This window comes from Physcomitrium patens, chromosome 10 (genome assembly GCF_059467195.1).
Source record: "Physcomitrium patens ecotype Gransden chromosome 10, ASM5946719v1, whole genome shotgun sequence".
NCBI classification, from domain to species: domain Eukaryota; kingdom Viridiplantae; phylum Streptophyta; class Bryopsida; order Funariales; family Funariaceae; genus Physcomitrium; species Physcomitrium patens.
Window position 1 is genome coordinate 16,535,773 of NC_143419.1, and position 9,407 is coordinate 16,545,179.

A 9,407-nucleotide genomic window follows, 5' to 3' on the forward strand; every position below is an offset into this window, starting at 1 on the left:
TCAAAAGAATTAGAAAATCACTCAAAGATGATATAGTATTAAATTAAAATGTCTATTGCCAAAGACAAGAAGATTAGAAAGTCTTGAAATAAGACTAAAGACTAAAAAGTCATTGACAAGATTGAAGAAGGCTTCATTCTTGCTTTCATATATACTCTCTAACTAGAAGCTATGTGATAATATTTTATAGAACCTCTAATATGAGTTGACTATAAAATATTGCCACATAGCTTCTAGTTAGTGATAAAATAACTATACTTCATCATTTATACTAAATTATGGTTGTTCTTTGTAATAGGCATCTACATTGATCTTTAATTGTTTTTGAGCTTCTTTTAACTATACCTTCATTATTGTATATAGCTTTGACAAATTATTTGTCAAATCTTTTGTTATAGGATTATCAACTTTTGAAAAGTCAAAAGTATCAAGTTATGGATGATAACCATAATTGGCAAAAAAAAATGTTTATTGAGTAGAAAAATATACCAAATTATTATATGTAAACTTTACTAATGACAAAAGAGTTTTTCAATCATCTTGATGGTAATTGATGATATATTTCAAATATTGCTTCAAAACTTAATTCATCCATTTTATTTGCCCATTAATTTAAAGATGAAAATTTGAAGAAAACTTTATATCAATCTTTAGAATATTAAAAAGGATTCTCCAAAATCTTGATACAAATTGAGTCCTCCTATTTAATATAATACCTTTGGACAATCTATGATAGCAATAGATATTGTCAAAAAAAGCTTAGCTATCTTTTTACTTGTGATAGATTTTGTACATGATATGAAATGTACCATCTTGGTAAAACAATCTGCTATCACAAATATAGAATCATACAAACTTGAGACTAGAAGATCCATGATAAAATCTATAGAAATAAAAGACTAAAGTAGTTTTAGAATAGATAATGGTTGAAGAAGTCCATAAGATTGATGAGAAGGGAATTTTAATCTTAAATAAATATCACATAATTATACAAAGTCTTTGAGTGTATTTTGTATTTGAGGCCACCAAAAATCTCTTGATATTAATTGCAAAGTCTTCTTATATTTAAAAAATCTAGTTATTGAAAAGTCATGATGAGCTTGAAGAATATGTAATCATGCTTTGCCTTATAGAATATGTAATTATTTTTTAAAAATAAAATATATTATTTTAAAATTTAAACTTAAAAGTATTATGAGATTTAAAAAAATTATTCTTGATATCATGAACAAGATGATCAAAGGACATATTTGATTAAATTTGCTTGACAAAAGTTGAATCATTAGTTAATATTGATTTTATTGCTTGAAGATGAAAATGCTCTAGTTTCAAAAAAATTGTTCTTTATTTATCAAAAGCTGCATTTTTTTTTTTTTTTTTTTTTTTTTTTTATATACAAGAAAAAAACATCTAAAAAGAGTGTCTAAAAAATATTTTTTTGGCTCTATAATTAAACTTGAAATTAAATCTTGATTAAGATATACTCTAATAAATTTGGCAACAATTTAAAATACATATTGACATGAAATAATTGAAGTTCTTGTGATTTGTATACACAGTGATTGGATTAGAAGCATCTTCTAGATAATGATATCATTTTTAAAATGATTATATGATTGCAAAAAGCTCTTTGTTGTAGATTTCATAGTTAATCTTGGCTGCTGAAATATTTTTGGAATAAAAAGCTATTAGGTGGAGCTTGCAATCTACTCTCATTTGTAACAAAATCATACCTATAGCAAAGTTGGATGCATCTATTTTCATAAAGAATGTTTTAAAAAAATTGATCCAATACAAGATTGATACAAAAATAAATGATATCTTAAAGACTTCAAAAGATGCTTTAGCTTCTTTGCTCCACTCAAATTTATCTTTACATGTCAAAAGTATAAGAGGAGTTGCAACTTTAAAAAAGTTGTTGATGAAGATCTTGTAATAATTTACGAATCTCAAAAAACATAGCACATCTTTGATTGTTTTTTGGATCTTTCAATCTATGATAGTTTTGATAATATTATATAAATTTTAGTTTGTGTAGTAACTTTGAAATCATTTTTTTAAATACATATTTAACAAAAAGTTAATATAATTTATTTATTTACATCTTTAAATCTATAAGATTTTTTTAAAAAATATTTAATTTATTAAAAAGTTTGAAATGATTAGTTAAATTAAAATTATAATCACAAAATTAAAATCTGATAATTATATTTTTGTATTATATATTCTTGAAGTCATTAATGATTTAGATTGCAACGATCCTAAACTACTAAATGATAATTAAGTTGGATCCAAATATTTGAATTAGTTCTAAAGAAATTAATATTTTGAAACATAATTAAAAATCCTAAGTACACTTGATTAAAAAAAACATTGAATATATTTTATTATTGTGTTAATATATATATATATATATATATATATATAATGATCATTAAAATTTTGATTAGATAAGTTTTAATATCGTATTAAAGCAACCTTATTTAACTATTAATTCATTTATTCATTTATTTACTTATTACATTGGTTAATTTAGTTTTTATTTTATTTTATTTATATATGAATTATACTTTATTTGATAATTTTTATTTGTTTAAGTTTCTATAAAGAATTTCCATATTTTCATTCTATATATATATTTTTTTGTAGAATTTCTAATTTTACTTCAAGATAAAAAGATCAAAATTTTAGGTGTTAAATATATTCATTATGAAATATATATTAAATCAAAGTATAAATCTTTACAATGATTCTAGTTTGTTCATTTGTTGAATTATTTTTTAAAAAAATATTTGAAATGATTGTGAATATAACTGACTATATGTTATAAGAATCATTTGTAATTTTATTTTATATTTTTTGAATTATGTATGTATATATTTATACTTTTAAAATTTATAATAAATAAGGAAAACCTCTAGGTAGACACCCTCTTTTTATTGTCTGGACACCCTCTTGCTATAATGTGGACACCTTCCTTTGCTACACCAATAATATGCCATTGCTACAAGGGTTTCAATAAGCTTAATATTGATAGATATAAAAACAACCTACACATGAACATCAGCAATACAAAAGCTAAACAAAGCAAAAAAGAAAAAGAAAAAAGGGGGAGTCTCTATGTAGCAGTTGTGCTAGGTAGACACCTCTTTTTTATTTTTTATTTAAGTTTACTTTTATTAGCTTGTGTGCCATTAATGCTCCTATGTTGTAGATTATTGTTGATTTTTGTTGTTATCCTTTACACCTTTCAGCCTCATAAGCGTCCAACTTGCTGAAAAACTTGTAGCACTGGCGTACTATTGGTATACCCAAGGCTTTGAAAAAGTTTTTCCTCTCATTCATGCAACAGGTACTCCCTGTTTGTGCCTAGAAAATGCGAAAAAACACAAAAAAACCATCCATTGACAATGTTGTTATTCTCCAGGAAATCAGAGAAGGGCCGGTTGCGTCCAGAACTTTGCTTATTCGATGCTTCCTTCACAACTTTTACTATTTAAGCTGTCGGAGCGCATCGAAATCCTGGAGGATGCACAAAGTTCGGTGAGTGTGGTCGGTTGCAATGGATGATTCAAAGTGGGCATCGGCCACTGACACGCAATCTAGTGTTGTCTGATGCTTCTCGCTTTTCAAAATATGCATATTCTGTTGCAGTCAGTTGCTCGAGTCGGTGATCATCGTGTAGCTAAATATGATACAAGTCATGCAGCAGATTTCTGCAGTAGAGAAGGAAGAAAAGGGAGATGTCTGGACTGTGTCTAGGAAATGCTCGCGGTGCTGGAGTCCATGAAGTCCCCTGTTGCTCATCTCCACTGGTTGCTGCCGGTGAACTCACACTTTCTATGGATGAGAGCCGAAGTCCCGAATGTGACTTTGGGCATCTTGAGTACCCTGGTAGCTTATTATTCCAGAATGTTCAGGGCATGAACGCCCCTGAGAAAACCAAAATAGTGCGAAACTATTTACGAAAACATCTGTCGACCCTGAATACCCTCTGCTTTCAGGAGCATAAGCTCCGAGGCATTACGCTGCACACATTGAAGGACACGATCTGGCCCGAGGCGAGGTTCTACGGGCAGGAGGCCTCGGTGGCTTACTCCCATTCTAGGCACAGCGGCAACCCATGGGGCCCAGGAACAAGCGTACCGATCATTCACAGCAAGGCTTGATCGGGAGGCAGAGGAGAGGCTGAAGGCACCCTTGACTTTATAAGACACGACTTTTGCACTTCGGGATATGGCAAAAGGCAAATCTCTGGGTCCAGATGGGGAAGTGTTGGAATTTTATCTCACCTTCTGGGACATGATAGAGCAAGAATACATAGAAATGATCCACTCTAGCATACATTCAGGGACTCTTCCATCAGGGGTCACTATAGGTATCATAGCCCTCTTGCACAAGGTAGGCATTTGAAACTCTCTGGAGACCAATTACACTACTAAACCTAGGGTATAAAATCTATGCCAAAGTACTACAATTACTACTATAACCAATACTTATGAATGTCATGAATATGGACTAATTGGCATTCCTACCTATGAGATTCATATTTGACAACCTATTGCTTATTCAAGAAATCATGGCATGGGCTGAACATTCAGACCAACTCTTACTTTTTCTCAAGCTAGACTTTTCAAAGGCATACAACATAGTAGAATGGGAGTTCCTCTTTACAATTATGATGGTTTGTGGCTTCCAGATGAATTCATGAATATGATATGCCTCCTCTTAAGCAATGCATCTGCATGTGTTAAAGTATATGGATCACTCTCAGAACCATTTCCAATCCTAAGAGGGATGAGACAAGGATGTCCCTTAGTTCCTTATTCATTCCTTATTGTTGCTGAATGCCATGATAGCAATGGAGGCTTTGAATGGTAACATACTTGAAATCCAACTTCCTACCTTGGGGCACCAACAAGTCATAGCTCAATACACTGATGACACCTCTCTCACATTATTGGAGGAGGAGTATTCAGTAAGAGCCTTAATCTATACTCTTGAAACATTCTGCATGGCTTCAAGGCTAGTGCTGAATTGATAGAAATCAAGTGGATATTGGAAATATAAGCACAACCTGATTAGGCCCCCATGGACAAACAATTGGGGGTAATATGGGCTGTAGAGGAGGAGGTGAGCAAATTACTGGATGCTCCGTTTGGCTTATCCATCAAGTTAGCGGATGTAGAAACTTACTTGTATAAATGAATACAGAAAGAAAGAACTAGAATATTGGTGCACAACTAAGATCAGTGCTACTGGGAGTGGAGTTGTGGTTAATAGTGTGCTCTTATCATCGATGTTCTACTTCCTTTCTGTATGGGGGGGCACTGAAAGAGGTGTAACGAGGGTCAAAGCAGCCTTAGAGCTGGAACACTTCAGAGCCAGCACAAATGTGGGATGGACACAATGTTGTCAATCTAGACAAGATGGAGGGATTAACCTCATACACCTAGGTGATGCAGTGACAACCCTCCTATTCGAATGGATTGTCAAGTCCCTGGAACCAATCCCATCTAACTTGCACCTGATGCTAAAATTTAGATTTAGTCACTTCCAACCATATTGAGGAAAATGGCAGCCCAACCTAGAATATTTTACATTACCACGACACCAAAGCAAAATGGATTGGGACCCAGGAAGATACAGATGGGGCGAACGAACTTTAATGCAGTACATGGCGGCCTGTGGTCAAACCTTGCTCAAGAAACGGCACAAATTACTTGTGGTCACCGAGGCGAAATGGGCAGGGGTGGTTCCACTCAATTTTAAGTTACGATGGTTGAATGAATGAAATTTGGGAAGAATCAGAAAGGAGGCGGGGTTGCTGTGGCTCATTTGGCATCGGGCTGTGGTAGTGAATGCATGGCGCAGGCGGATAGATAATGCCATGGATCAATGCTGCCCGGTATGTTTGAATAGAGCAAGGGAGTCTGTACTCCACCACTTCTGGGAATGCTCGTCGGCACAAAAGAGTGTGGCGAAGAGGCATTTAGATTTTACTCCAATTGGTGCCTATGGCTGAAACCATCCTGGCAATCATGGCAGATCAGCATCGTCCCGGATGGCATTGGATGATCTAACAAGGGGGGGCCAACCGCCCCACTGCAAATATAGACGTTGCCAATACCCTCGATCGTAGATGCTGGACCGGTAGACAAAGTAAAGGTTCGTCACAGTTCTTCCCGAGCTGGAAGCATTGTATATTTGCGTATCGCGTACACCGACGACTGAGGAAATGCTTTTACTGCGAGGCACCGTAACATGGTTACTCTAGATCGAACGGAACGACATGGTCTTCAACGAGCTCCTATGGCCCTACCAAAAAATGCGTAAGATCTGGCTAAACATGATAGACTAAGGGCGGGCAGTATGGGCACTCACACAAATCAAATGCCAAAAGAACTCTAAAAATAGGAATAAGTTAATACATTCATTCAAACGACAATGGTGCAACAACAACATGCTCGCCACGTGGTTAGGAGATAAGCCACAATGGCACCTAGTTGGTAACAATGAGTAGGATAAGTAATACATAAATACAAATATTTAATACTAGAGAATCGTGCTCCTGGTCAGCCATGGCTGGGAATTTTGTATCACTTCTATACACTGCAATAGAGAACACCTCTATTTGTATTAAAAATAAAATAAATAAAAACCTAGTGATTCCCTATTAGTTCAATTTGTAGAGTTGTGGATAGAAAGGTCTATCTTAGAACTTAATGGTTACTTCCAAGGGGGTGGGTTCAGACTAGGGTCGTGTCTTCTGGACAGATCAACATGGGAACATGTTTGCAGAGTTTTTGGCTTGACTGCGCAATGCTCGCTGGAATGTTTGCTGATGATGACTGAAGTTCGTGTTTTCATTTTTATTTTCTTTTTCTTTCATTTTTAGCAGTGGCCCACAATTGTTGACCACGCTGTAGATCCATGTCGGATTTCTTGCACACTGTTGCAATCTGAAGATTCCATCATGTTTAATGGAATCAAAGCTTTATTGATCAAGAGTTGAAATACATGATGTGTTCAATGTTCTTAAAGGTAGTTGATGTTCTATGTATAGATACTTAATCTATCCAGCCAATCATGTGGTTCTAGTGTTCTATCAACAAAGATGGATGAAAAAGGTGTAGGACGGAAAAGAATTTCATCATCCCTCTTCAAGGACTACTTGAGGTGGAAACCCCAAGAAAAATGGGTTTAGGTTTTTATTTTTTTTGTTTCCATTTTCTTATTTTGAAGAGAACATTTCTTAGGTCATGCGCATAAAGTCTTCAATTATAAGTGAGTTGCTTGGTTTTGCTTGTTTTGTTCATATTTGTAGCGTACTTTACTATTCAGAGCTCATGTCCTTTATTTAGTCATTCTTTTTCTTCATCTTGTGGAGTTCTTGTGCAAGTTAATGCTCTAGTGCTTTCACTTTGGTTTGCAACACTATCTTTGAAGAAGGCTTGCAAGGTTGTTATTAACATAATTGAAATAACACTTGTTCATTGATTGATGGAATTATATGAAGAAAGATTAGTTTTTGGTGTATATAGTAGTTAGAGTAGCTGCAAGAAGATAATAAAGGATTATTTGGTAGTAGAGTTTAGAAGTTTTAAATCTTACAAAGAGGCTATAGAGTTTGTAGAGACTAAAATTTGAGTAGAATCAGAGAATCTGAGTAGATCCAAAGTTGTACTATATTTTTTGAACTTTTTTTAAGGTAATATTTTTGTAAAAATATCTACAAATTGTAAAAATATATATATATATATATATATAATACAAAGTTATATTTTCTAAATTGACTATTTCTCTGATGAAATGGTGATTCACCTTCATGTACTTTGTTATTACATAGAATACATGGTTCTTAAGCAATTTGATTATTGATTGATTGTCATAAAATAAAGTAAATTTATTTTTGATATGAGATTTTTGTTGTTGTTGTTGAATAAGAGCAAGGAAGATGAAGATTATATGGCTCCTATTTTGGTAAATAAATGCTTCAACTAAATTGCTTCTATAGTCCTAATAGATAAACTCATGTATTTAGATTTAGTAGAAGATTTAACTACTATTTATTGTTATTTATTTTGCCATGTAATCATTGCTTCAACAAGAGTGAAATAATAACATCTTGTGGATCTGTTTGTTTTAAGACATGATGATCAATGAACATCAATGTAACCTTGTACTTTCATATATAGATTTGATTTATAATAAAAAGCCAAAGTTAGAAGTTGTTTTGACATGTTTGAGTATATATTTCATAGCTTTTAAGTATATTATTTGCAGTTTCAATATATATCTTGAGACATTGTTAACTGCAAAATATATATCTAATCATGTAATTGTAATAAATATAAGCTTTTCAACAATGAAATATACTCATTGGGGTCTACAAATCGAACTTCCATATTAATGAAGAGTAGTATGCTAAGAAATAGATGTATATATTCATCTTGTGAATTATACATTCTAAATTCTTGTATTCTATCTTAGGTATATTATGTTTGGAATAAAAATAAGCTTGTTGAGAAAGTGTCATGGACATAATCATGTAAGCTAGTAATTACATATATAAATAGGTAGAAGTAAGTAAAAGTAGGTAAAAGTAAGTTAATTCTATAGTATTTAATATGGTAGCTTCTTAGAAGCTTCATAGACGCTGCTTTGACTTCATAGGTGTCTTTAATTGACTTTTTGGATTAGAAATGTGGTCAACAAGTTGGCCATGTGCCACACATGTTGTTAGCTTGAAGATCAAGCTAACTATGTGGCCCACACGTAGAAGAACTTGCCTTGTAAGTTAAGGCATGTGTCCTACAAAGTCAACACATATTGGAGGTCCTATAGAATGTCGCTACGTAGCTCCTAGTTAGATAGTATATATAGAGACAAGAGTGAAGGCTTCTTCACTCTTGTCAATTCCATTCTTGCTTCTAGTCTAGTTTCAAGGGTCTTTAGTTTTCTTGTCTTTTGGCAATAGCCATTCCAGTTTCTCTTTCAATATATATCCTTGTTTATATATATTTTGTTACCTCTCTTTGAGTGAAGGTTCACTTGTCTGAATTATTTTTTCATCGAGTTCTTGTCCTTGACAGATTGATAAGAGTACACCTACAATATCAAAGCTTTGTCTAATCTTGATTAAGAGTGGATTACCCCTTTTTCTTGATAAGATATAAGCATATTAGAAGTTGCGGATTACCCTCTTCTAAACTGATATTATCTTTAGTATTTTCTTTGTTCTCAAGTCCTCTCTTCTATTTGTCTTGAGCGATATTAGACATCTTCTCTCTTCTAAGTGTTATCATGGCAAAAATTCTTGAAATGAAGAGTGCAATGGTACAAATGTAGGAGCAATTGAGGGAATTAATGCTTGTGATGCATCAACTCAATTTACCACCATAAAG